This window comes from Molossus molossus, unplaced genomic scaffold, assembly GCF_014108415.1.
Source record: "Molossus molossus isolate mMolMol1 unplaced genomic scaffold, mMolMol1.p scaffold_m16_p_1, whole genome shotgun sequence".
Classification (NCBI taxonomy): Eukaryota; Metazoa; Chordata; class Mammalia; order Chiroptera; family Molossidae; genus Molossus; species Molossus molossus.
Window position 1 is genome coordinate 88,027,209 of NW_023425344.1, and position 26,766 is coordinate 88,053,974.

At 38.8% G+C, this 26,766-nt stretch overlaps 1 pseudogene; it reads left to right on the forward strand.

Moving 5' to 3' along the window:
• The first annotated feature begins 801 nt into the window (after positions 1 to 801).
• On the forward strand, positions 802 to 3,246 carry LOC118615315 (annotated as a pseudogene).
• Positions 3,247 to 26,766: the final 23,520 nt, after the last annotated feature.

The following is a 26,766-nucleotide window of genomic DNA, read 5'->3' on the forward strand; positions in this document are numbered from 1 at the left end:
CTCCTTTCCCCTCTCTCTAAAATTAATAAAAACATATCCTCAGGTGAGGATTTAAAAAAGGGAGAAGAAAGGGCAGTGTAGTACTGTGTGGACTGGCATGGTCGGGCAGGTCTGAGTTCTGGTCCAACTGCCCCACTGACTCTCTGCGCAACCTTGTTCAAGTGACTTGGCCTCTCCTGTCTCAGTTTCTCATCTGTGGAATGACTATGATAACAGCACTCACCTCAGAGGACGAAGGTGTAAATGAATATACAGCATTTAACATACCGCCTGGCTCATACATGATAAACCCTTAATTGCTAATAAATAAATACTCCCTAGCTCTTTGCTGCTACCCTGGAAGTATAGATGATGCTGACTGGTCTTTTCTAAAAAGTTTGTCCTTAAATCAGGTAAAAATCACACTGAGTAAATTTGGAAGAAACAATATTCCCTGAGCCTAGCAGAAAGTCATAGCCCTTGAGTGTGTGAAATTTGACTTTGTTGCATAAAACCTTTTGATGCATAACAGATAAAATTGTAACAAATGATACATTAATACTTATAAACTCACTTTTATTAGGCTTGCTAGATAAAACTACAAGACACCCATGAAATTTAAATTTAAATAAGCAATGAATAATCTTTCAGCATAAGTATGTTCCAAGTATTGTATAGGACATACTTATGATACAAATGATGAATTTTTATTAGTAACTCAAGTTTAACTGGGTAGTCCCTTCTTTAGTTCCCTTTGGCTAAGCTTCCAATTTAGAAAGGCTCCCGCAACCTGTTCCTAACCCACGCCTTCAGACCTCCGGGATGTCTGCGATTCTTGTGGAGGAGAGTGACCAGCTGCTGATCCAACCCCCTTGGAGCTGGGCAAGAAGTAGGTAGAACATGTATTCTTCTGGAGCTCAAAGGAAGAAAAATAATGTTGGACTGTGGGATCCACCCTGGCCTAGAGGGAATGGATATTCTTCCTTATAGCGATTTAATTGACCCAGCTGAGATTAACCTCCTGCTAAGCAGTTATTTCCATTTAGAAGACTGTGGAACTTTGCCCTGATTTCTACAAAAGATAAGTTTCAAAGGAAACATGTTATTACTCATGCTACCAAAGCTATTTATGGATGACTTCTTTCAGATTATGTCGAAGTCAGTAATATACCAGTGGACAACATGCTATATACTGAGACAGATTTGGAAGAGAGCATAAACAAAATTGAAACCATTGTCTAGCTGTGTGGCTCAGTGGTCAAGTGTCGACCCATGCACCAAGAAGTCACTGGTTCGATTCCCGGTCAGGGCACATGCCCAGGTTGTGGGCCCGATCCCCAGTAGGGGACATGCAGGAGGCAACCAATCGATGTTCTTTCTCATTGATGTTTCTATCTTTCTCCCCTTCTCCCTTCCTCTCTCTCTAAAATCAATAAAGGAAAATAAAATTGAAACCATCAATTTTCATGAAGTTAAGGAAGTTGCAGGAATCAAGTTCTGTTGTCACCACATGGACCATGTACGAGGAGCTGCCGTGGTCGTGATGGAGATCCTAGGCATGAAGTTTTTGTTTGCAGGTGATTTCTAAAGACGAAAAGATAGACACTCATGGCAGCTGAAATTCCTAATGTTAAACCCGATATTCTTATTATTGAATCTACCTGTGGGACCCATATCCACGAGAAGCATGACAAGTGAGTAGCAAGAATCTATAACGTGGGTCACAACATTGTAAACGTGTGTGTGTGTGTGTGTGTGTGTGTGTGGGGGTGAGGTCTCATTCCTGCCTTGGCTCTTGGAAGGACTCAGGAGCTGCTCTTGATTTTGGATGAGTACTGGCAGAATCACCAGAACTCCACGATATTCCAATATTCTACGCATCATCTTTGGCCAAGAAGTGTTTGGCTGTGTACCAGACACACGAAAATGCCATAAATGACAAAATCCACAAACAGATCAGCATCAGTTGATCTGTTTTCAAACACATCAATATCCTTAAGAACATGGGTCATTTTGATGACATTGGTCCCAGCATTGTAATGGCGTCCCCAGGCATGATGCAAAGTGGCTTACCCAGATTGCTCTCCGGAAGCTGGTGCACTAAGAGGAATGGTGCCATTATAGCAAGGTATTGGGCACAAGAGACAATTGTCAAGCATAGCATGTCTGAACCCCAAGAGACCACTACCATGTCTGGACAGAAGCTACCTTTGAAAACATCTGTTGACTACAATTTTTCCTTCGCTCACACGGATTACCAGCAAACCAATGAATTTATTTGTGCTTTGAAACCTCATGTGATTTTAGTCCACGGAGAACAGAACAAAATGGCCCGATTGCAAGCAGCCCTGACTTGAGAATATGAAGAATGGTGAAGTTCACGTGGAAGTTCATAGTCCTGGAACACAGAAGCAAGGATCTAGAGCTTCAGAAGGGAAAAACTAACCAAGGTCATGGGCTTTTGGGCAGACAAAAAGCAGAACAAGGTCAGTGGGTCTCGGCATACTTGTTAAAAGCAACTTTATCATATAATTTCTCCTTGTGTTCTCTCCAATTATACTGACTTGGCCAGGAGCACTGTGAAATGGACCCATGTCATTCCCTATACTGGTCCTTTTACTTTTCTCCATTACCAGCTACAGAAATTGACAGGTGATGGAGACTAATTAGAAATTCAAGAAAAACTTGTTGTTGTTTTTTTAATCCTCACCCTAGGACATTTTTGCATTCATCTTCAGATAGAGCAGGAGGAAGAGAGGGAGAAACATCGATGTGAGAGAGACACGTTGACTGGCTGCCACCCACACAACCCCAACCCGGGTGGGCAAAACTGCAACCGAGGTACATGTCCTTAGCTGGAACCGAACCCAGGACTCTCTGGTCCGTGGGCCAATGCTCTAACTGCTGAGCCAAACTGAAGAAAAACTTGTTCTGAAAGCATTCAAAAATATTATTGTGTTTTTGAATGGTGGTCTTAGAATGGTTAGCAGCAAACCCAATGACGTATATGCAGATACAGTGATGTTCAGTTTGCTCGAAGCTGAAAATCAGGTAAGCTGCAGTGCAAAAGGCCTGCAAAATATTAGAAATTCCCAGTTACAGCAAGAGGTTGGAGATCACGCTCCGGGACCTATTTGGAGAAGACTGTGTTCGTGTAAAAGATGTGTCTATTCTTAGTGTCACAGTAGATGGAACACTGCTGATATGAACTTGGTGACTCGGACTGTAGAGTGTGAGGAAGGGAGTGAAAATGACGAATCTCTCTGAGAAACCGAGGAACGGGACGCACAGAGAGGCATGGGGCCCCTACGCCAGTTCACTGAGGACCTCCTGTTCCTGCATATGCTGAGACTTTTTTAGTAATACTCAAGTTTACTTCTGTTACTTAAAATGAAATGCATTCGTTCCTCTGGGATAGCCTATTTACTTTTGACGTCAAATGGCTTTTATTCCGACAGCTTGAATACCACTAAATCACCAACTAATTTGTCTATTACTTTAAAACTGCTGAATAGACTGTTATTTTAGAATTTATTGATTCCACTACTGGGCATGTATGCAGCTCCCAATAAAACCTGAAAAATCTGTTCATAGCAACTGAAAAAAAAAAATCAACTGGGTGTCCTGCATTTTTATTTGCTAAATCTGAAAATTCTAACCTTTATATTCACTTTTTTTTTCCTGATATGATGTTTAGTTTTGTACTTTTTTTTACAGATATTTTTCTCATAAATGGTAATTTATCAACTTTTTCTGCCTCAATGTTAAATTGTATATAAAATATTAATGTAATTTAGAATTTTAAGAGATGAGAAAAATTTATGACATAGAAATGAAAAGTAAAGCTAAATAAAGCAAAGTTTTAATTATATACTAATAATATTTTTTTATATTTCAGACAAATTTAGTACTAATCTGACTATAATAGTATAGCAGTCAGTAAGGAACATAATGAGGGATAAATAAGCATTGAAGGAAATATGAATTCTTGCCAAATGTAATAGTTTTAATATGTTAAGAGTATAAACCTAAGAAAATATAAATTTTCTAAGTTTCACATTTGTATTATTTTCTCTGCTAGTGTTATTCATACATTTATTTGGGGGCATATTTATAATATGATTTTTAACATTTTCATATTTAAGAATCTCTATCATTATTTTTATTATTCAAATGGCATCTAAAATTTGCCCTGAACACAAACAGGTCTTAAGGCAAAAATTGCCATCAAATTAAGCAGTTTTAGGGTCATTGTGATTTTGAAATCAATATGTTATAAACTAATATTTTTAAATAGAAGAAATGTAGCTTTTTACTTGCTGGAGATGTTTGTCTGCTTCTGTGAGCTGATGATAGATAAATACCCACTTGTGTAATTCTCTGTGGTTTATAAAGCACAAACTTTATTTATACTGGGATTTAATTCTTGAAATTGAGACCTGTGTTTTATTTTGCCTGCCTGGTTTTGTAAATTGTCACAACCCACAATTCCTTAAAATTAGAGAAAATCTCCAGAATTCCTGACAGAAAAATTATGCTCTTTGAGCCCATAAATACTTCAAACAAGACAATTTCATAGTCTTAAAGGGAGCTGTGGTTCTAAGACTGCAGAGCAATTTCACATACGATGACAGCAAACATCACTGCATAAGATCTAAGCATTTATTTTAGAACATATATATTAAACACCAAAGTTAGGTCTTCTATATTCCAGACTTTTACAGTCTAGTGAGGTGATGGACATATACAGAAAAGACAAACACATTGATACGTAGGTGCTAGCATTTTTTAAATGTTAAGTGGGGAGTAGTTGACTATTCTGAGAAATGTCAGCGAGGGTTACACAGGGCATGTGGCAGAGGAACAAACCATTGATTGACAGAGAAGTAGAAATTTGCCAAACTGACCTGCAGGGTTTGGGGGGAACAAATGAAAAAGCAGCCTTACAGGCAGGTGTAAGAGCATAGCCAAAGCACGGAAGCTTGAAATTATAGAGTTCGTTTGGGAAATTGTAAATTAGCTGATGTGGCTGGAGTACAGATTGCATAAAAGAGAGTGATAGGCAAGAAAATTGAAACTGGCATTTAAAAGGACTTTTTTTTTTTTTTTTTTTTTTTTATGCCAGTGCAAAGAAGAAAATGATAGGAAAGGAATCTTGATGAATTTTGAGCAGGAATGTGACAATAATATTTGCAATTTAGACTGAAACTGGTGGTTTCATCAAAATAGGCAGTGATGTCTACTGCAAAACTTGGAGGTTTTATTTTATTTATTTATTTATTTTTTTAAGAAATCCAGTGAATCTTTGCTAAATTGGCAGAAATAAAAAAAATAATGCTAATAGTAATAGCAAACACAATTCAATTTCTTAAGATGCGGCTCTTTGTGATCCCATTGTGCCAGATAGTTTTAGACTTGTCTTTAAAATTGAGGAATAATTAACATACAACACTGTGTAAATTTAAGCTTTAGCTTTTTAATATGTATACTTTTACTAATCTCTGCATCAGCCCTGTGACTCATAATTGTTATTATCAGCACTTACAGGTGAGAAAACTTAGGTTTGGAGAAGTCAATAAACTGGCCTGAGGTCACACAGCTACTAAAGGCAAGAGTCCAAGCAATATGATTCCAGAGCCTGAGCTCTAAGGCTCTACAGCCAGTCCCTCACTTGACTGTTGTCACCTAAGATGCCCCATGCCACATCTGCCTGTGGGTACACATGGGCTCCTTAATGCCAACATCCCTGCCTGCCACACAAGACCCTGAGATTGCACTTGGTGATTTATGGTCATCCCTAGAGATTATCTCATGTGAAACCTGGAAGTGTCTTCTCATGTTGTCTCTGGAAATCCATCCATAGGTCACACTGCCCTAAACCTGTGTGCATCGCAGTGTAAGCTCTCTCTGCAATCACCACCGTTTCATGATACCCCAGCTCCCAGGGGACATCTGCCGGCCTTTGAATGGCCTTTCTGGCCTGCTTGCTAAAAGCATTGTGTTTTATATGTTTAGCTATATTAAGATGTAGTTATTAGTTTATAGATTTAAGAAATAGAGTTAATTCTTTCCCCACATTCCTTCTGTTGTTTTTCTGTCTTCCCACTATCTTGAAAGAAGAGAAAAAGTCCCAGTTAAATCCTAAGAAGGACTTATTAGGAAGAATTGCAGAACATTTTTCACTAACTCTGAAATTCAAATCTTAAAAAGGAGACTCAGAACAAGTTACCGTTTGTTTTATCTCAGACACAAGAGAAGAAATACATTTTGAATTTCTATCATACTTCAGATTTCAGGCAAAACATTGTTTCATCGGAAAAGCGCTTACTTTGGTTTTAGCTCTCATTTTTCCCTTAGAACCAATTTGCCTAAAATTAAATAACTAATTGCCGGGTATATGGTTCAATGCTTATCTCTTCGGATCAAATGGTAGCTTTTTAAGGCAGGAACATTTTTTTGTTTTGTGTTTCAAACACAATTGTTGCGTCAGCCTGAGCACAGTGCCTTACTCTGGCAGACTCTCAATGCATGTTTATTGCGCACAGGGAAGAATGAGTGATCAGACAAACCAACATGGGTGGTTTCTAGCCCTCATACATTGTACGTGCTTGATGAGTAGGAGTGGTGAGGACCTTTGGATACCATTTCAGAACAACGGTGTTACTCTGAAAGGCATGGGCTGCATCAGGTGTGGTTACGTATCAGGATCAAATGTCCCATGATAACCAACCTGAAATTAGGATTAAATCAATGTTTCAGTATTTTCTAAGTTCCTTGGATCAATAGCAGCAACAGAGAAAGGGATTTCTTTCAGCGAGAAGGAAGCCTTTATTATTGTGCTTCTTTGCTTAATTGTTTCTAAAAGACAATTTCAACAAGTTCTGCATCAATTGCTTGCTTGTGAGTGATTTGTAGAAAGAAGGCTTGCACCTTATCCTTAGTGATAACTCCAAATAGCTTTCTAATACCCAGACTCTCACAGTTCTTACAGAGCACAGTCTAGACTTTATAGCTCCACAATTTGAAAATCCTTTAAATAACTGCATATGGTTTAAATATTATTTCTGGCATATTTGATGACTTCTATCTCTGCTCTGAATCACCAATAGCCTTATTTGACATAACTGAAGATTTGAAAAGCAGAACCCTTAAGAATCTCTGGGAACTATAAGTTTTATCTAAAGGAATTTGAAATTCCCTGTTTCTTTTGTGGTAGAGATCAAAACTTGTGAAATGAATTTTAGAAAAACAGTATTAAGGACCTACTCTGCGTCTAAGCTCTGGACTATCTGAAGATGCGTTGATAAGGTTTCTAACCTCAAGGTTATTACAATGTGTATATTTCAACTTGAAATGTAAAAGAAGCTTCTGCCATATTTACTCTTATGTTCCTTGGTAGCTGTGTGTTTTCCTGATACAACATCTGATATTAAGAAGCCATGAAACACTTAGCATACTTGGCAGGAGACCTAAAATAATATCATAGACACTTACAGTAGAATCTCAAGAATTAATTTGTCTAGGGTTTACTAAAAGGTCAAAAGAACCTAGAAAGAGAACAAATGACATCTTTACTAGCATGTCATCATTACAATTGATTGTGCATGAAAAGTGTTTCTTTCAATTTAACATGCTTCAGTCACACACACATACACCTTTATTTTAGACATCTATGAGAATGATGCAGTGTCTTTTCATTTCATGGAGTATTAGTCCTTCCACAGGGAGTGGGTAGGGTCACTGCAAGGAAATGAAACCAAAATCAATCCATTTGGTCGCTTGCTTATCTTTTGCCTGATGAATACTCTCCCCCTTACCTTAATGTCATCATCAATCTTTTCTACACGAAGAAGGAGCAAAGCTGATGGTAGTTTAACTTGGATTCCACCTGGGTCAGAACTATATTTTCTTTCATGCCTCCCTTCTTTTCTGAATGACACAGCGGGAAGTGAAGAATTGTTGTTCAAACAACAGAACCACTGGCCTCCTTCAGTTATGGTACAACTAGGGTTTTCCAGAGTCCAGTAAGAAGAAAATGTTGCTGGCAGCACACTAATATTGGAAACAGGAGCTCCGGAGTTATAGCTACCTCTTGTTGTGTTGTGTTGGATCAAGAGAGAACATGATGTTGATTTTGTTTGTAAAAGAAGTCGCCTTTGCCTCCGCTGGGATCACTCCAAGAGCTGAGACAGAATGAAAGCACTAAAAGGAAGTGACAGTGATGAGTACAGCCTCAGCTGGCACAACTTCAGAACATTTCAGAGGATAGTGTTCCAAAGAGATATTGCAGGGAGGCTCCAGTAAGTGCTGTACAAATAGATTTAGTGTTTCTCTACAGGAGGTAAAATAAGTCGGAGGAACAGAAAATGAACAGAAACAACAATGCCAACAACAAAACCCTCTGGTAAATAAGTTATTGCACGACAGAGCTAAAGTACAGAATTATAAGCCAGCAGAATCGTCCAAATAGGAAAACTCATTTCTGGAAGAGATCACAGAGGCCGACAGATGGCTAGTTAGCTGCCCTTGGACACATCTCCGATGAGTGAGGGCTCCCTTCATTGTGAGGCAGCCAATCTGATTCTTGAACTATTTTTAATTGGTAAATAATTTTTCTCTTCATTGAAGAAAATGTCCCTTTCTGTATCTTCTTAATGGGTCCTAATTCTGTTCTTTGGAGCAGCAGCTACTGCAGCCTCTGCGCATTAGCCCTTTCTATCGCAAACACGTCGTTATATCTCTCCTTAGTCTTCTCTTTACCGAGATAAACATGATCTGCTTCATCTTTTCTTATATTACACTGTGTTCAGACCCCTGATTGTTGATATCTCTCTGAAAAGGTGGTTTTCAGAAAGTAAACAGATGTGATTTTGCAATCTCTGACAACCGTTCCTGAAGAGGTTACTGTACTTTTATTATGTTAGCCTAAAATTTCACTATTTAAAAAAAGTCAGAATTTTAGGCAAAGGTGAGCTTCAAGTCCAATAATTTTCACAGTCTTTGTTCACATAAACTGTATCCAAAATAGAAGCCTAGAAGAATATGTTTAGAAATTGATGTTTTAAAACTAAATGGAAGCTCTTACATTTATTTCTGTTCCATTTCTTTCTTCTTCTCTTTCTTTTTTTTTTCATTTCTGTTGGGGAGATATTGAATTTTGATTGCTAAACAAATGAAGCAAAAACAAAAAAACACTCTACCATTTATTAACTACTTTTTACATGCTAGATGCTATGCTTTAAGGATCAAAAAATACAATGTAAGGCTGACAAGGAAACAAAGAGGTATCATAACACATTTGACAAATAGAAGGACACTTGTGTGTTCTGGTTACCCAGAGAAAGGAGTCGGTGCAATTTCTAAAACGAGTTAATAACGGTACTTGAATTGCGTCCTAAAGTCTGACTAGGGGTTTTCAGGAGGACAAGGGATTGAAGCTATTGTAACAGATGCTCCAATGTTGCATTTGTCCATATGTGAAAGAGAAGGGTCAAGAAAATAAACTGAAAGGTGCTCATTGGAGTTAGCAAGTCAATTGGTCAATGTAAAAGCAGTTTCATTGGAGTGGTGGCTGCAAAAGTCAGATTTTAATGTTAGATCTGACCAGCAAGCAAAAAAAAAGAACAACTGAGAGTCTGGCTATGAGGTAGCTGACACATGGGAGGGAGGGCAATGTTCGAAGAGGGGAGGAACCTCAAGGTGTTGTATGCTGATGAAAAGGAACCAGGGAAGACGGTGAAATGTACAGGAGCCAAGAAAATACATGTGATAAAACAAGTATCATTTAGCTTTTGTTGAATCACAAATTACCCCAAAACTTTGTGGCTTAAATTGTTTATTATGTCTCACAAATCTGTGGGTTGTCTGGGTAGTTCTTTTGGTCTGGGCTGGCTATCATGATCTCTGAGCTCAGCTGGTGGCTGGCCTGGGTTGAATGATTCAGGACGGCCCCTTAAGTCTGACGGTTGACTCAGTATCAGCTGGGGCACTGACCAGGCATGTAATTTTCACCCTCCCACAGGCTAGCCTGGGACTATTCACATAGTGATGGTCCTAGGATCCCCAAGAGCAGCAAGAAAAGGCAAACTTCAATGCACAAGCTCTTTTCACATCTCAGTTTACATCACCTTTGCTCTGGGTCCATTGGCCCCAGCATGTCACGTAGCCAAGCCCAGGGTCATGGTGAAAGGGTGTGGATACTGGGAACTGTCGGAGGCCATTGCTGTGGCGATTTGCCACAGCAGAACTGAGATGTGGGACTCATGGAAGGCCTAGGCTTGGAGAAAAGGAGGACTGTAATGCAAGGATGGCTCTTGAGATAGTTAACTTTGTAGGTAGGAGGGCATCGAGCCGAGGGAGCCTACTGCTCATGGCTCCTGTGTCCTCTCTGACGTGGAGGCCCTGTCAGCTCTGGATACAACGGGAGTAAATGTCAGAAAGGGGGTTTAAGAACAGTTATGAACTTTTAAAATGCTGGAAAAAGAGAGGGAGCTGACAACAGACATGTAAAAAATGTTTGCCATTACATATTGGAAGTCCTTTTTAAGTTTTAAAACCACAGAGTTGTAGCGGTATTCATCTAAAGGTTGTTTAGTTTTTTGTTGTTGTTGTTTTTTTTTTTTATCTTCACCCGAGGACACTCTTTCATTTTTTGTTCAGATAGAGTGGGAGGGAGAGACGGGGGGGTGGGGAGAGAGAGAGAGAGAGAGAGAGAGAGAGAGATATGAAAGGGACACATCGAGTGGCTGCCTCCTGCACGACCCAACCAGGGCCGGAGACAAACTGCAACTGAGGTACATGCCCTTAGCGGGAACCGAACCCAGGTCTCTCTGGACTGCAGGTTGTTTAGATGGTTTCCCCTCTTTGCTCAATAACTTGACTATAGAAATGGAGGAAGCCTAGGCTGCATGGACCTGAGATTAGAATTTTATGAGGTAGGTGAAAATTGTTGAGGTGAGAAACTATGGAGTCTTGGTAGAAAGAGGCTGTGAATTGAGTATACAAATCAAGAGATTTTTGGTCCTGGTAACTTCAAAGTGCAAGTGTTTGAAACCAAGGGAAGTGGGGGAGGGAAATCTATGGTCAAAATAGCCTATTGGAGTTGATGTGGTCGGGGATGAAGCAGTTCTGATTGGCCCCAGAGTGGGTTTTCTGGAGCGAGGGACAGGTAAGGTCATTCACGAGGAATGTAATGGGACAGGAAGGGTGATAGCTCATCTAACTAACACCTGTGTGGATATTGGTGTTTCTTGGGAACAGGAGGAAGATGAAGAACCACTGGTTACAAAATGCTCCTCCCTTTTCCAGGGAATGGTTTTTATAAGATCCTTTCCTCAGTGAAAAAGATGGAGGCGAAACAGGCACTGGATAAGTTTCTGCCTCTGTTTTCCGTAAATAGTAACCACCCTTCATCAACTGTGGCCATTTCCTGACTTTTTGGGAGGTTTCTCTTTTATCAGTTTTAAAAATCCTATTGATGATGAAATTCCTGTAAGCCTCAGTGTATTCAGGGTTAAGACCTGGTTGCACGCTTCCAGCGGATGTAAGCACCCCCCTTAGGTCTGCGCTTGTGCTCTCCCAGTTTTTACACGTCCTCTGAAATCCGAGAACTCTTTTGTAACTTGATTGATTTTTTAAAATATCTATTCATTTTTTCCCACCTTTGGGCCATTCTTGGGGCCACGTTGACCCTTAGAATCTTAGTTCCTGGGATCCTACTTGCTTTTTTATCTGAACTTAAAAAAGTAGAAAAATAAAGTAAAAATATGTTTTCAAATTATAGGTTAAATTGACCATTCCAACATTAAAAAACAAAAAGAAAAACACATGTGTAGGAAAAACTGACACAATCTGTTTTTCCTAGTTTGTCACATGGCATAAATTGTGGAATCAAATAGATCTACATTTAAATCCAGCTTTACCATTTGTTACCTGAGTAAGACATCCTTTGAATCTGAATTTTCATTTGCCAAATGATTAAAGGTATAAAACTTACTTCTTGTGATAATAACCTGAAATAGTACATGTTTTCTATGCATAAAGGCTGCTACAAAAATAGACCTTTGGTAAATGTTAATTCCTAATCCTGTTCCTAGTTCTGCTCATTTATTGATTTTTAAAAGTTTTATTTATTAACATTTTATTGAATTTTGGGGGTAACAGTGGTTCACAAACCCATACAGATTTCAAGTGTACAACTCAGCAAAACATCATCTGCACACTGCATCATGCACCCACTGCCCCACCCTTTTTTGATTAATCCCTTCACATTCTTTCATCCAGCTCCTCAAACCCCCTTTTCTGATAGCTGTGAATCTGTTCCATGTATCCAGGCCTCTGTTTCCTTTTTTGTTTGTCAGTTTATTTTGTTCATTAGAGTCCACATACAAATGAGATCATATGGTATTTGTCTTTCACTGACTGGTTTATTTCACTTAGCATAATAATCTCCAGGTTCACCCAGGCTGTCAAAAAAGGTAATTTTCTTTCTTTCTTTCTTTCTTTCTTTCTTTCTTTCTTTCTTTCTTTCTGTCTTTCTTTCTTTCTTTCTTTCTTTCTTTCTTCCTCCTTCCTTCCTTCCTTCCTTCCTTCCTTCCTTCCTTCCTCCTCCCTCCCTCCCTCCATCCTCCCTCCCTCCTCCTCCTACCTCCCTCCCCCTCTTTCTCTCATCTCTCTCTCTTTCTTTCTCTTTCTTTCTTCTCTCTCTCTTCTTTCTTTCTTTCTTTCTTTCTTTCTTTCTTTCTTTCCTTTCTTTTTTTTTTTACAGCCAAGTAGTATTTCACTGTGTAAATGTACCACAGTATTTTTTATCCACTCATCTACTGATGGGCACTTGAGCTGTTTCCAAATCTTGGCTATTCTAAATAACACTGCAATAAATATATTATTTCAAATTAGTGTTTTGGGTTTCTTTGGATATATTCCCAGAAGTGGGATTGCTGGGTCAAAAGGAAGTTGCATTTTTTAATTTTTGAGGAAACTCCATACTGTTTTCCACAGTGGCTGCAGCAGTCTGCATGCCCACCAGCAGTGCATGAGGGTTCCCTTTTCTCCAGACCCTCATCAACACTTGTGGTTTGTAGATTTATTGATGGCAGCCATTCTGACAGGCTTAAGGTCATATCTCATTGTGGTTTCAATTTGCATCTCTCTGATGATTAGTGACCTTGAGCATTTTTCACATGTCTATTGGCTATCTACATGTCCTCTTTGGAAAAGTTTCTAGTCAGGTCCTTTGCCCATTTTAAAAAAAATTGGGTGGTTTGTCTTTTTGGTGTTGAATAGTATACATTTTTAATATATTTTGGAAATTAACCCCTTATCAGATGTATCATTGGCAAATATGTTCTCATGTTCATTGGGTTCCCTTTTCATTTTATTGATGGTTTCCTTTGCTGTGCAAAAGCTTTTTAGATTTTTGAAAAATATTTTTTATTTTATTGCATTTGTTTTTAGAGAGAGAGGAAGGGACAGATAGAAACATCAATGTAAGAGAGAAACATTGATAGTCTGCCTCCTGGATGCTTTCTACTGGGGACCGAGCCCGCAACCCAGGCATGTGCCCTGATCTGGAACTAAACCTGGACCTCCCAGTCCATGGGACCGTGCTTAATACACTGAGCCACACTGGCCAGGCCAAAAGCTTTTTAGTTTGATGTAGTTTCATTTGTTTATTTTTTTCTCTGTTTTCCTTGCCCAAAGAGATGTATTTGCAAAAATATTGCTATGAGAAATGTCTGAAATTTTACTGCCTATATTTTATTCTAGGATTTTTATGGTTTCATGACTTACATTTCAGTCTTTAATCCATTTTGAGTTTATTCTTGTGTATGCTGTAAGTTGATGGTCCAGTTTTGTTTTTTTTAAATCCTTACCCGAGGATGTTTTTCCATTTATAGAGTGGGAAGGATAAAAAGAGGGAGAGGGAGAGAAAGAGGGAGAGAGAGAGAGAGGAAGAGACTGTCTTTACCACATTGCATGTTTTTGCCCCTAATTTCAAATATTAATTGACCATAAAGGTGTGGGTTTATTTCTGTGCTCTCTATTCTCTTCCATTGATATATATGCCTGTTCTTGTGCCAGTACTATGCTGTTTTGATTACTATGGCCTTGGTATAATTTAATATCAGGCAGTGTGATACCTCCAACTTTTGTTTTACTTTCTCAAAATTGCTGAGGCTATTCAAGGTTTTTTGTGGTTTTGTATAAATTTTTGGAATATTTGTTGTAGATCTGTGAGATATACCATTGGTATTTTAATAGAAATTATGTTTAATCTGTAGATTGCTTTGGGTAGTAGGGACATTTTAATTATGTTAATTTCCTCTGTCCATGAACATGGTATATGTGTCTTCTTTTACCTCCTTGGCTAAATTTATTTCTAGGTTTCTTATTATTATTTTTTGATGCAATTGTTTTTTAAATTTCTCTTTCTAATAGTATATTTTTGGTGTGCAAAAATGCCAGCGATTTCTGAATATTAATTTTGTATCCTGCAACTTTGCTGAATTATTTTTATTAGGTCTAGTAGATTTTTGGTGGAATCTTTAGGATTTTCTATATAGGTATCATGCTATCTGTGAATAATGACCGTTTTACCTCTTCCTTTCCAATTTGAATGATTTCTATTTCTTCTTGTCTGACTGCCATGGCTAGAACTACCAGTACTATGTTGAGTAAGAGTAGTGAGAGTGGACATCCCTGTCTTATTTCTGATCTTCAAAGAAATGCCTTTAGTTTTGGTCCATTGAGTATGATGTTGGCTATGGGTTTGTCATATATGGCCTTTATTACGTTGAGGTGTAATCTCTCTATTCCTACTTTGCTGAGAGTTTTCATCATAAATGGGTTATGAGTTTTATCAAATACTTTTTATGCATTTATTGATATGATCATATTTATCTTTATTCATTTTGTTTATGTGATGTATCATGTTATTGATTTACAAATATTGTACTAAACTTGCATCCCCAGAATAAATCTCAGTTGATCATAGTGTATGTGCCCTGACAGGAAATTGAACCTGCCACATCACATTTTGGTGGATGGGATGGTGCTCCAACTAACTGAGCCACACTGGCTAGGGCTTTTATTGTTTTTTTTTTTTCAGTCTCCATATCATTTATTTCCACTCCAATCTTTATTATTTTCTTCCTTCAACTTACTCTGGGCTTTGTTTGTTGGTCTTTTTCTAGTTCTTTTAGGTGTAGGTTTAGATAGTTTATTTGATATATATATATTTTGAGCTTCTTAAGGTAGGCCTGTAATGTGATGAACATCCCTCTCAGAACTTCTTTCATTGTGTCCCATAGGTTTGGGGTGGTATGTTCATTTTCACTTGTTTTCAGATAACTTTTGATTTCTTTCTTGATCTCATTGTTGACCCATTCATTGTTTAATAACATGTTATTTAGCCTCCATATGTTTAAATGTTTTTCAGGTTGTTTTTTTTTTTATTGTAGTTGATTTCTTCACATCATTGTGGTCAGAGAAGATGCTTAATATGACTTCAATATTCATGAATTTATTAAGACTTATTATGTGTCCTAACACACGGTTTATCATTCAGATGAAATGTTCTGTAAATATCAATTTATTTAATCTGATCCAGTGTGTCATTTAAGGTTTCTGTTGCCTTGTTGAATTTTTGTCTGGAAGAGATGTCTATTGATGTCAGGGGGTGTTAAAATCCCCTATTATGACTATATTGCTGTTGATCTCTCCCTTAATGTCCACCAAAATTTTCTTCGGTGCTCCTAAGTTGGGAGCATATATGTTTACAAGGGTGATATCTTCTTATTGGATCAATCCTTTTAATATAATGCAGTGACTCTCTTTTTCTTTTGTTATGACATTTGTTTTAAAGTCTTTTTTGTCTGATATAAATATTGCTACCCCAGCTTTTTTATTTCTTTGTTTCCATTTGCATGGAATATTTTTTTCCATCCATTCACTTTCACTTTGTATGTATTTTTTGTTCTGAGGTGAGTCTCTTGTAGACAGCTTATATACGGTATATATGGGTCATGTTTTCTTTTCCATTCAGCTACCCTATGTCTTTTAATTGGAGCATTTAGTTCATTTACATTTAAAGTTATTATAAATAGGTACTTATTTATTGCTATTTTTTCTTTATACTTATGTTTTTCTCTCCCTCTATTTCTTCTTCTTTTTCTTAAAGCATCCCTGTTAAAATTTCTTGCAGTACTGAAATGGTGGTGATGAACTCCTTTAACCTTTTTTTTTTCTTTTTCATCTAGGAAACTTCATTTTGCCTTCACCTATAAATGATTGCCTTGAAGGATAGAGTGCTCTTGGTTGTAGGCCCTTGCTTTTCATTACTTTGAATTTCATGCCAAGCCTTACTGGCCTGAAGGGTTTCTGTTGATAAATTTGCTGATAGCTTAATGGGAGCTCCCTTGTAGGTAACTAATCGCTTTTCTGTTTCTGCTTTTTAAGATTCTCTCTTTGTCTTTTACCTTTGCCATTTTAATTATGATGTGTCTTAATGTAGGCCTTTTTGGGTTTATTTTGACTGGGACTCTTTGTGCTTTCTGAACTTGTGTGACTTTTTGCTTCATCAGGTTAGGGAAGTTTTTACCCATTATTTCTTCAAACAGATTCTCTATCCCTTACTCACTCTCTTCTTTTGGTACCCTTATGTTGTGGATGTTTTTATGCTTGATATTGTCCCAGAGCTCCCTTAGACTTTCCTCATTTTAAAAAATTCTCTTTTCTTTCTTATGCTCTGCTTGGATGCTCACTGTTATCTTGTCCTCTAAATCACTGAATCAGTCCTCTGATTCATTTAACCTGCTGTTGATTTCTTCTAGTGTATTCGTCACTCCAGATATTGTATTTTTCATTTCTGACTGGCTCTTTTTTATGGTTTACATGCTCTTTTTAATGCTTACTATCTCTTTAAATTCTCCCTGAGATAATTTACTCTTCCCCTATGGTCCTTGAGCATCCTTATTACCATTGTTTTAAACTCTATATCTGCTATTTTAGTTGCTTCCATTTTATTTAATTCTTATTCTATGTATTTCTCTCTTTTTAAAACTTTTATTTGGGGCATATTTCTTTGTCTTCCAATAATGCATCTGTGTAATAGGTAGATCTGTTATAACTCCCAATCTTGTTATAATGCCTTTAAAATGAAGGCGTCTTGTTGGGTTCAGTGGCAGAATCTTCCAGACTAATCTACTCAGTCTCTGCCAGAGTCTCCAACTCTAGTTCCCTCAGGAGGAGCACACTGCAGGTTCAGGATGAGTGCCGCCAGCCATATCCTGTGCAGGAGCAAGCTCAACATGGTGGAATCACTGGGGCTCTGGAGGATAGATCAAAAGAATCTTCCGTTGGGGGTGGTGTCAGCGAAGCCTGAAGGAGGAGACCAAGCACTTTGTCCCAGATCCAGACAGTAACCCCCAAGAAAGACACATTCCAAAAGTTCCACCTCCCAGCAGCACACCCTTCTCCCTGTGGGATTTTGCTCAGCTATGTGGGGTCAACAGGACTTGGGAATGCTGATCCAAGCAATCTCCTGTTGGGGGTGTTGCTGACAAGCCTGTAGGAGGGGAGTGGGCACTTCTTTCCCTTCCTGGGATAGTGCAGCTGAGCTTGCAGAATGAGCTTGCAGAGTAGATAGGAGTGACACACCTCTCCCCCATGATATAGCCACCACTCGGCACCTGCCCATCTGAGTCCCTGGCAAAAGCTTCCCTGAAAGATGCTCTGAAAGTCCCAGCTCTACATGACACTGTGATGCCCTTACATGACACTGTGATGCCCTTACATGACTGAACTAAGCACGGCAGGGGCACAGAGTGGCAGTGTAGGCCCAGTGTTTCAGCTTGTGGGCACCAGCTGTGTATTTGGGGTGGGGAACAATGGTCCCTTTTCCAAAGCCACACAGTTTAATCACTGTCTGAGTCTCTTCCAATAGCTTCTCCAGAAAAAGAGCATCCCAAAGGTCTCTGCTGGGTGCAGTCAGCAGAATAATGTTTCCAGTAGCTGGAGGACCAGCAGTGCACTCCCCGGGTTAGTGCCATTATAATAGGAGAGTGTGACCCTGGGAAGGTGGTGTCTGGGTGTCTAGCAGACTTGCTCCCTCCTAGGCAGACTGCATCCCCAGTGATTTTCACCACTAGATGCTATACATGCCCCTTTCCCCATCTTTGTTGCTCTGAGTTGGAGATTCCTGCATAGGGTTAAAACCCACGCTCCCAAGGGGAGGGAATTTTGCATCACAGATATCTCTGTGGCTTCTCGGCCACCGCATGTGGGTGGGAGGGTCCAGCCGTTTCTGTGTTTCTGCCCTTCTTACTAGTCTCTATGTGGCTTCTTCTGGAAATCCTTGGTTATAGTACTTCAGTTCAGCTAGCCTTCAGTTGGTTATTCAGGTTAATTGCTCTATAATTTAGCTTAAATCTGGTTTGTTGTTGGAAACAGGTGAGTGCAGCTTCCACGCAGTCTGTAGCCCTCTTGCAACCCCTAATCACTTATTTCTTATTAGTCAGATATTAGTCCAGACATTCTGCTTTTCAACAAGACAAAGTAAGGAAAAAAATGGAAGTCTTTTAAGTGCTAATAAATATAAAAGTAAAAAAAAAATGAAGTTATTAAGTTTTTAAAATTATCTTTATTGTTGAGAGTATTACAGGTGTTTCCTCCCTTTTATTCCCTGTTTAAATTGATATTTGGAAATATTATTTCAAGCACTGCTACTATATTTGAAAGAGTATAAATTGGCTACATGGAATAATAAGACATTCCTGGAAGACCAACCAGCTAAAATATCTTCAACAGATTGCCCCACCCTCTGAAATTTTCTGCACTTATTGAGGTTTAGACATTGTCTTCCTAAAACTCCTGTTAAAGTCAAATGCATTGTTCATTAAGGGCAATGCCATGCATTATCAAGAATTAGATAACAATGCTTTAACAAAGAACAGTTTTCTAAAAAGAGGGAAGACATCAGACATATATTTTTGATGGGAAGAGAGGCAAAGGAAAAGTCAGAAGTATTTGACTGTGTAAGTAGAAGGCATAATGTCGGAATACTATTGTTATTACCTGTGTCTCTTATTAAAGTTTCAGGAGGTCTTAGAGTTTCTGACAACACATGCAGTTTTGAGGGTAAAGGAACAGAGTGCTCCTTGGCAAAGCGTCAGTGGTCCTGACCTTGCTCGTGTGTAGACAGTTAAGAGATCCCCTCCACTGCCTCTGAGGTTTGTGTGACATTTGTGTTCAGCTCATGTGTCAGCATTGTTGCCTCTTGTCATAATAGAGACACAAAAGCCTTTCTCCTATATTGTGTATAAATCTGACCTAGAAGGGAGGATATGTAAGTTTGAAGAAGGCATTTCCTCCCTTTCGTTTCTGGGGTAAAATTACCCTTATTAATGCTTATAAGATTATTTAAAATAGTTGTCATTTTTTATGCAATCAATTAGCTTATGATAATAGTTTGTACTTTAGATTAAGGATGTACCTAATCATTAAAAATAGGGATGAATTATCTGTTCAAAGGTGGACTAAATTTTCAAATTATTAAATATCTTTGGCCTCCTTTTTTTCTTCTTCATGTCTAAATGTCTAAACTATTATTTATTCATTAAATGGAGGTTAGAAGAAACCTAGTCAAGTATTTGTTTCTGCTCATTTTAATTTAAAAACAGGGTGTGTGTGCCCTGGCCAGTGTGGCTCAGTTGGTTGGAGTGTCATCCTGTACACTGAAAATTCATGAGTTCAGTTCCTGGTCAGGGCACATAACTAGGTTGTGGATCCAGTCCTTGGTTGGGGTGCATGTGAGAGGCAATCGATGAAATGTTTCTCTCTCTCTCTCTCTTCCTCTCTCTAAAGTCAATAAACATATCCTCAGGTGAGGATTTAAAAAAATAGAATGTGTGTGATTAAGGACCTTTAGACAATAAAATGATGTCTTTATAGAAGAATCTTTAGATAATCCCGATTTTGGATTTGGAGACAAGGCACCTGAGTTGAAAACCTGGTTGGATTATCTTGGTTAAGTTATATCTTGATTTGCACCTTCCTCTATGTGACTGAAAATAGAATAACTAGCTGATAGGATAGCTGTGTAAGGTCAATTACATGGGTTTTGGGGCTAGATTGAGAATGATGGGGGTAAGGCCATAAGGCCATTGAATTCAGACTTCACTTGTACAAAAGGTTTCACATGTAACCTTTTCGATATCTCCAGCATAATTATTTTCATCTAGTCTCAAGAATATATTGACTAAATTCAGAGAACATGTATGTATTAGTTTGGATAAGGTTGGTCTGTAGTAAAGAAACCTAAAAATAATTGTGGCTGAAAGAAGAGAGATCTTTTTATTTGTATTTTTCTGATAGAGCAGTCTGAGGTGAGCATTCTCAAGGCAGTGTGCTGTTTTGGCCTATGGAGTCATTCGGAAGTCTGGGTTCTTACATCATGTTTCTCTGTCATTTCCTAGTGCCCAACCTTCTTCCATGGTTGAGGCTGGATAACAATGAGTGAAGGAGGTGCACTCATGCTCATGAGGTCTTCTTCTAGGTGGGGCAAATATCACTTCCTCTCACATTTTTTGGAGGAAAGTTAGTCTCATGATCACAGTCATTTGGGAAATATGTAAGTAGAAAGGTATCTCAGTCTGTTTGTGCTGCTATAACAAAGTACCACTGACTGGGTAGCTTAGAAACAACAGAAATTCATTCCTAATAGTTCTGTAGGCTGGGACTTCCAGGATCATGGCTCTGGAAAATTGGGTGTTTGGTAAGGGCTTCATGGTTCATAGACAGGACCTTTTCACTGTGTTCTGACATGGTGGAAGGGACAAGAGATCTCCCTAGGGGTCTTTTTTATAAAGGCACTAATCCCATTCTTGGGAGTTCTGCCTTTGTGACCTAATCATTTCCTCAAAGCTCCACCACTGAATACCATCACCTTGGGCATTAGATTTCCAACATATGAATTGAGGGAGGATACAAACATTCAAACCATAGCGAAAGCCTTGTTCAGCTACAATTCTATCAATTATATGTACCAGGGAAGGACGCATTTTAGGGAATAGTTGGCAATCTCTATCACAGAATACATTACCAACAATTTTTAAACATGTGTCCCATTTCCAAAGCATACCATCTATATCACACTACGAACATATATTTAAAATGTTTTAAACAGCACAATTATATCTTGATGTGTGTGTGCATGCTAAAAGTGAAAATTTATGCTAATGAACGTTTAGAATATATCTTAATTTTTGTGACCCTAGTTTGGGATTTATTTACTTTTATAAGCCGGAAAATTTTCAAAATGGACTTGGCTCAGATCCCTCAACTTCTAGAAGACCTTACTATGAAGATCAAAGTAATGACTAAAAGTGTTCTCTCCTCTATGATGTACCTCACAAATGTAGGGTCCTCTGATTATTCATCATGTGTTCCTAGTGTGTTGATAGCCTTCAATTTCATACACATATCTCAGATATTTTGCTCAGAGGTTGGCGGTGGTGGGTGTTTGGTGGTCAGAAGGATCATGTTGAGGACTGACGGGAGTGTGGGAAGTTTCAGAAAAGAGCACTTAGTCTACTTCATAATTCCCTTTCAAACACCAACCTTGTGAGTCCCTAAAATTCCAAAGTAAATGACAGAAGATAATTTTATTGGGAACTGTTTGATCTATTCTAGGACTTTCCACATCTGAACTGTCAATTTAGGATGAATCAGGGACGCAGTATTTTTCAGCAAAAATTATTACGGTTGGGAAGGAATGGGAGCTCAGAGTAGAATCAGGGCTTATGGGTTTAGGAAGAGAGCATGGAACTGAAACTTGGCTCACACCTTCCTGTGTTTTTTTAAATCTTCACCCAGGAATATGTTTTGATTGATTTTAGAGAGTGAAGAAGAGAGAAAGGGAAGGAGAGAGAGACATTGATGTGTAGAGGATCAAACCTACAACCTAGGTGTGTGCCCTGAATACATGACCTTGTGGTGCATGGATGATGCCCTAACTGACTGAGCCATCAGGCCCGGGCTCTACTCCTTCCTTTCTGAGTGGTCTTGGAAGTGACTCTACCCCTTATCTATAAAATGAAGATGATAACAGTGTTTTTCTCATTGGTGTGGTATGAAGATAAAATGAGAGTACTCATGTATGATATCTCACATTGCCTCACACATATTTAATATTCAGTAAACGTAATGTACTGTCTAATTTTCTAAAAGGAACCACAATTACTACAGCAATAACCACACCTCTGATTTTGCCATTATACAGTAGAGAAGTAGAAACTATAAACATGTACCTGTTTAAATGTCAGCTGATGGTTGACTCCGGTGATGATCATTTACATGACCCATAGTAACTCCACTATCTTAATTACTTTGAACCCAGTGGGAGAGTTTTCCATGTGCACCATGACTCTTCCCAATGTTTCAAGACCTGACTTTTGTTGCTTTCTTCTTATTCTAGAATATATAAATGCATCTTCGTTAAGGTGATCTTTTAATAGAATATTAGAAAACAACCAGAAGTAATGAAGATACTTTGAAAATGATTCTGTAACAAATCTGTCGATCTAGAAGGGTGTTGTGAATTAAGTAGGCTTTGAAATGAGCCTGGAAACCCTGGTAGAGTTCGGATAGGTGGGGTCTAGAGACAGGAGGGCACAGCATGTGGACGTGGGGCGGAGACACAGGGCCAGGTAAAGAAGAGAACAGTGGGTTAGCAGCCAGCCTACATATGATGGAGAAGCAGGACATACTGTTTGATATCTGAAGTGAGGACAGATGAGGAAGCATATGATAGGCACAGAATGAATTCTCCTGAAGAGAGATTGTGATTAATAATGAAATTAAAAAATTTAGACTGATACGCGAGAACAAAAAGGCTAATACATTTTCTTGCGAAGATTAGTTACATGACTCAAATCATTTCTAGACCTCTTTCAACTTTATACACGTTGTGAGATGCATGTAAAAAGGAGAAAGTCAGGGATTAATCTAAATTTGAAGGAAAGATATGCTAGGATTTCATCTGTAGTTATTGGTTTTCTTACTTGGAAATTGATTTGCTCTAGGCCCTGTCTTGCTAACTCAGTTGGTTAGAATATTGACCCTATATTGCCGGGGTTGCAGGTTTGATCCCCGATCAGGGCACATACAAGAATCAACCAATGTATGCATAGATAAGTGGAACAACAAATTGAGGTCTCTCTCTCTTTCTCCCTTTTTCTCCATTCCTCTGTCTAAAAGAGAAAAAATAAACAACAACAATAAAAGAACATTGCTTTTCTCTAAATAAAGTGTGCTTAAAAATATCTCGGGCAGCCCTGGCCAGCTTTGCTCAGTGGTTAGAGCATCGGCCTGTGGACCGACCGGCAAGTCCCGGGTTCAGTTCCCGCTAAGGGCATGTACCTCGATTGCAGTGTGTCCCCGGCCTGGGTTGGGTCGTGTGGGTGGTAACCTGTTGATGTGTCTCTCTCACGTCGATGTTTCTCTCTCTTTCTCCCCGCCTCTCTCCCTCCTGCTCTGTCTGAAGATAAATGCAAGGAAAAAAAAAAGTCCTCGGTGAAGATAAAAAAAAAAAAAAAATCTCAGGCAAGTGTGGTTTTCATGGAATCACATACATTTCTAACTCTCTCAGGGTAGGTGAGGCATAGACACAGCCATGCATTCCTAGGATTTTTAGTGGTACTTTTCAGCATAAGGTTGAGACATGAAATGAATTGATGTTCCTGCTTACAGTGACTCTTGGTGGGAGCAACAAATTCATTTTCAAGTCTGGACTGACCTTTGTAAACTTCCCCCTAAGAAGGAGATGGTGGACCACCACTGTGCTTTGGGCACTGACAAGTACTGAGAAGCAGAGAAGATTTCTCTTCTTGTTTCTCACCATGACACCCACTGATCTACACCTGGCACTCTGTCCTGCGCATGTGTTATGGATTACACCTGAAGAAAGGACTGCGCTGTCAGTCCACGCTTCGCTATGTCAACCTACTGGCAAATTATGGCTGTTACTCCTACCAAATCAATCAGCTGAAATGGAAACATCAGCTTGAGAGGATGTGTGCTTTCTGTTGCAAGAATACAATTTAGGCAGGTGACATGACTGTCACACACTTAAGTTTTAAGTTTAATAGCCATTGTAGCAAAGGCATAGGAAGAGAAGGACAGGATAGACATTTTTAATTTTATCAAAATATTATTCTATCGCCCTGGCCAGTTTGGCTCAGCAGTTAGAGCGTCGGCCTGCGGTCCAGAGAGACCCGGGTTCGGTTCCCGCTAAGGGCATGTACCTTGGTTGCAGTTTGTCCGCGGCCCTGGTTGGGTTATGAGGGTGGCAGCCACTCGATGTGTCCCTTTCACGTCGATGTTTCTCTCTCTCTCCCACTCTATCTGAACAAAATATCTATCTATCTATCTATCTATCTATCTATCCACACACACATATTATTTTATCAAAATATAAGAGTTGCTCTTTGGCTTAAAACAAAATAAAATAAAACAAAAACAAAACCAATACTTAAGTCTTCTAAAAGGGGCAAGCCATGTCTTGTTCATGTGTGTGTGCTTCTTGTGATTCTACCTATTATCATTCCCAAATAAAACTACTTCTGTCACCTGAAACCAGAGGCTAAATGATTAAAAAAGGTACTGCAAATAAATCAGAAAAAAGACAGGGAAAAAGTAAAATGGAAGATAATTTGAAAGGATATACATTTATTTATTCTTTTATTCAGTAATCATGTATGGAATGAGCATCATGCTATATCCTGAGGATCAAAGGTAAAAGGTAAGCCTTGACCTTGAGGATTTCTTAGTCTTATAGAGGAGAAACATAAAATTAGTCTATAATAACAATAAATGTTATAAAACTTTCTTGTGAATATAAAAAAATTACTTGTATTTATTGTCTAGATTATCTATCCAGTGTAAAATAGTTTTGATCTATATTAAAAAGTTTAAGGAAATATCATAATTTTAATTAATAAATTATGAACAGCTAAGGCAAAAATAATGATGTGAATGGTACGTGCCATTTAAAATTTTAAAATCATGTTTGATCTGTGAAAGCTCTTAAATTAACCTCTATGGTTATTTGGTGTCACAGAGATTCCTGTTAGAATAGAAAGTCTGCAATTACCCTGATCTTGGGAATTAAGGATGAGGATGGTGTTTGCTGTTGAACCCAGGTACTTACCTAGGAGTCCGGCACATAGCATTTACATCCATAATCAATTGTGTGCCAAATGCTATTGTTTTTCCACCTTCTGAGAGATGTTCCCAGACTGTGAGGGACAGCACGGCTGGTCTAAACCATCACCATGATCCCATCTCCTCCTCAGAGTGTCCGGTCCAATTGATCACGCAGCCCCTTTCTGAATGATGAGATGTCAATGAAAGTGTGTTGAGGTTTAAAAAAAAAAAATTTCTACCCTGATGAGAAGAGACACAGGAAAGGCCCTTCCTTTCACCTTCTTGAACCTGTTTTATGTGCTTGTGTTGTAGAGGCTCTGGTGCCATACGGTGATCATTATTAAACTAATGAAAATATTTTAGTTTAAATCAAAATTTGATTCACTTTTAAGATGCATTATGATTTTAATAAATGATCATGGGAATCTTTTCTTTATTTGATAATTAATTATCCGGCCTCCAGATTCCAGAAATGGAATCTAAGTCTCTACGTTTCTGGGGTAAATAAACTAATTAAACTCTTTTATTAGTAAGCTGGGAAGAATAGTATTCTACAATGAAATTTTGTGAACCTAATATAAAAAATATTGTCCAAGTAAAAAAGACATAAAGTTTACAGATAATGTTTCTGGTGTGCCATATTTTATTTGTTCTTTCTTTTTCCTGAAATAAAGTGGGTGATTCAACATTTATCACAACAGTGCATCCCGACTTTCCTTGCACATGGCCCTGCCTGGGGTTAAAAGGAGGGGTGAATGTGTGCCCCTTGACTGTCATTCAGCGGTGCTTCACAAACATTCAGTCATGTAATCCCCAAAACACTGGGTGGGCACACTAACACATACAGAGAAGAAGAAACTGAGGCATTGATACTAACTAACTTGCCCAGGGTCGAGCAGCTAAAAAGGGTACAAAGTAAGAACGTGAACCCAGGCAGCCAGGCTCCAGAGTTTTGATCTAATATTATTTTGCCTTTCACAGGACTGACTCGTAAACACGGTTCACCCCCACCCGCAAGCTATCTGTCACCCATCAATATCACTCACTGAAATTACTCTTGCCAAAGCTACCAGCACTTCACAGTCCCCAAAATCAGGAGGGTTTTTTTTTGGTTTGTTTATTTTTTTTTTAAGTTGAATTTCCTATTCGTGTAACATAGCTTCAATCTTCCTGTCCCACTTTCCCTCACAATACATTTTCCTGGATCTTTTCCCATTTCATACAACCTTGTACACTTTTCCCTTTAATGTGGAAGTTATCTTTAACGGATAAACAGCTTTCTGAAGTACTTGACAAACTGGGTGGTGTTCCTTGCGTCTCCATAACCAGGACGCGCGTTCGGGGCTCCCTGATGCTATTCCCACCAGGTTCGCTGAGCACTGTCTGTCTCAGCCCCACACTCGGGCTTCCTGGCAAATTCTCCCTTCTGATTTCCTGTCTCCTTCTCCACAGTGGCCCATGGATCCTTCTGAGCGCGTCCTCAAATCTCCCACCCACACCAGCTCCGAACTCACTCTCTACAGATGACCACTTGGATTGCAATGAGGAAGGGTAAGCTCCGAGTGTCCTGCTGCGCCACCTGTG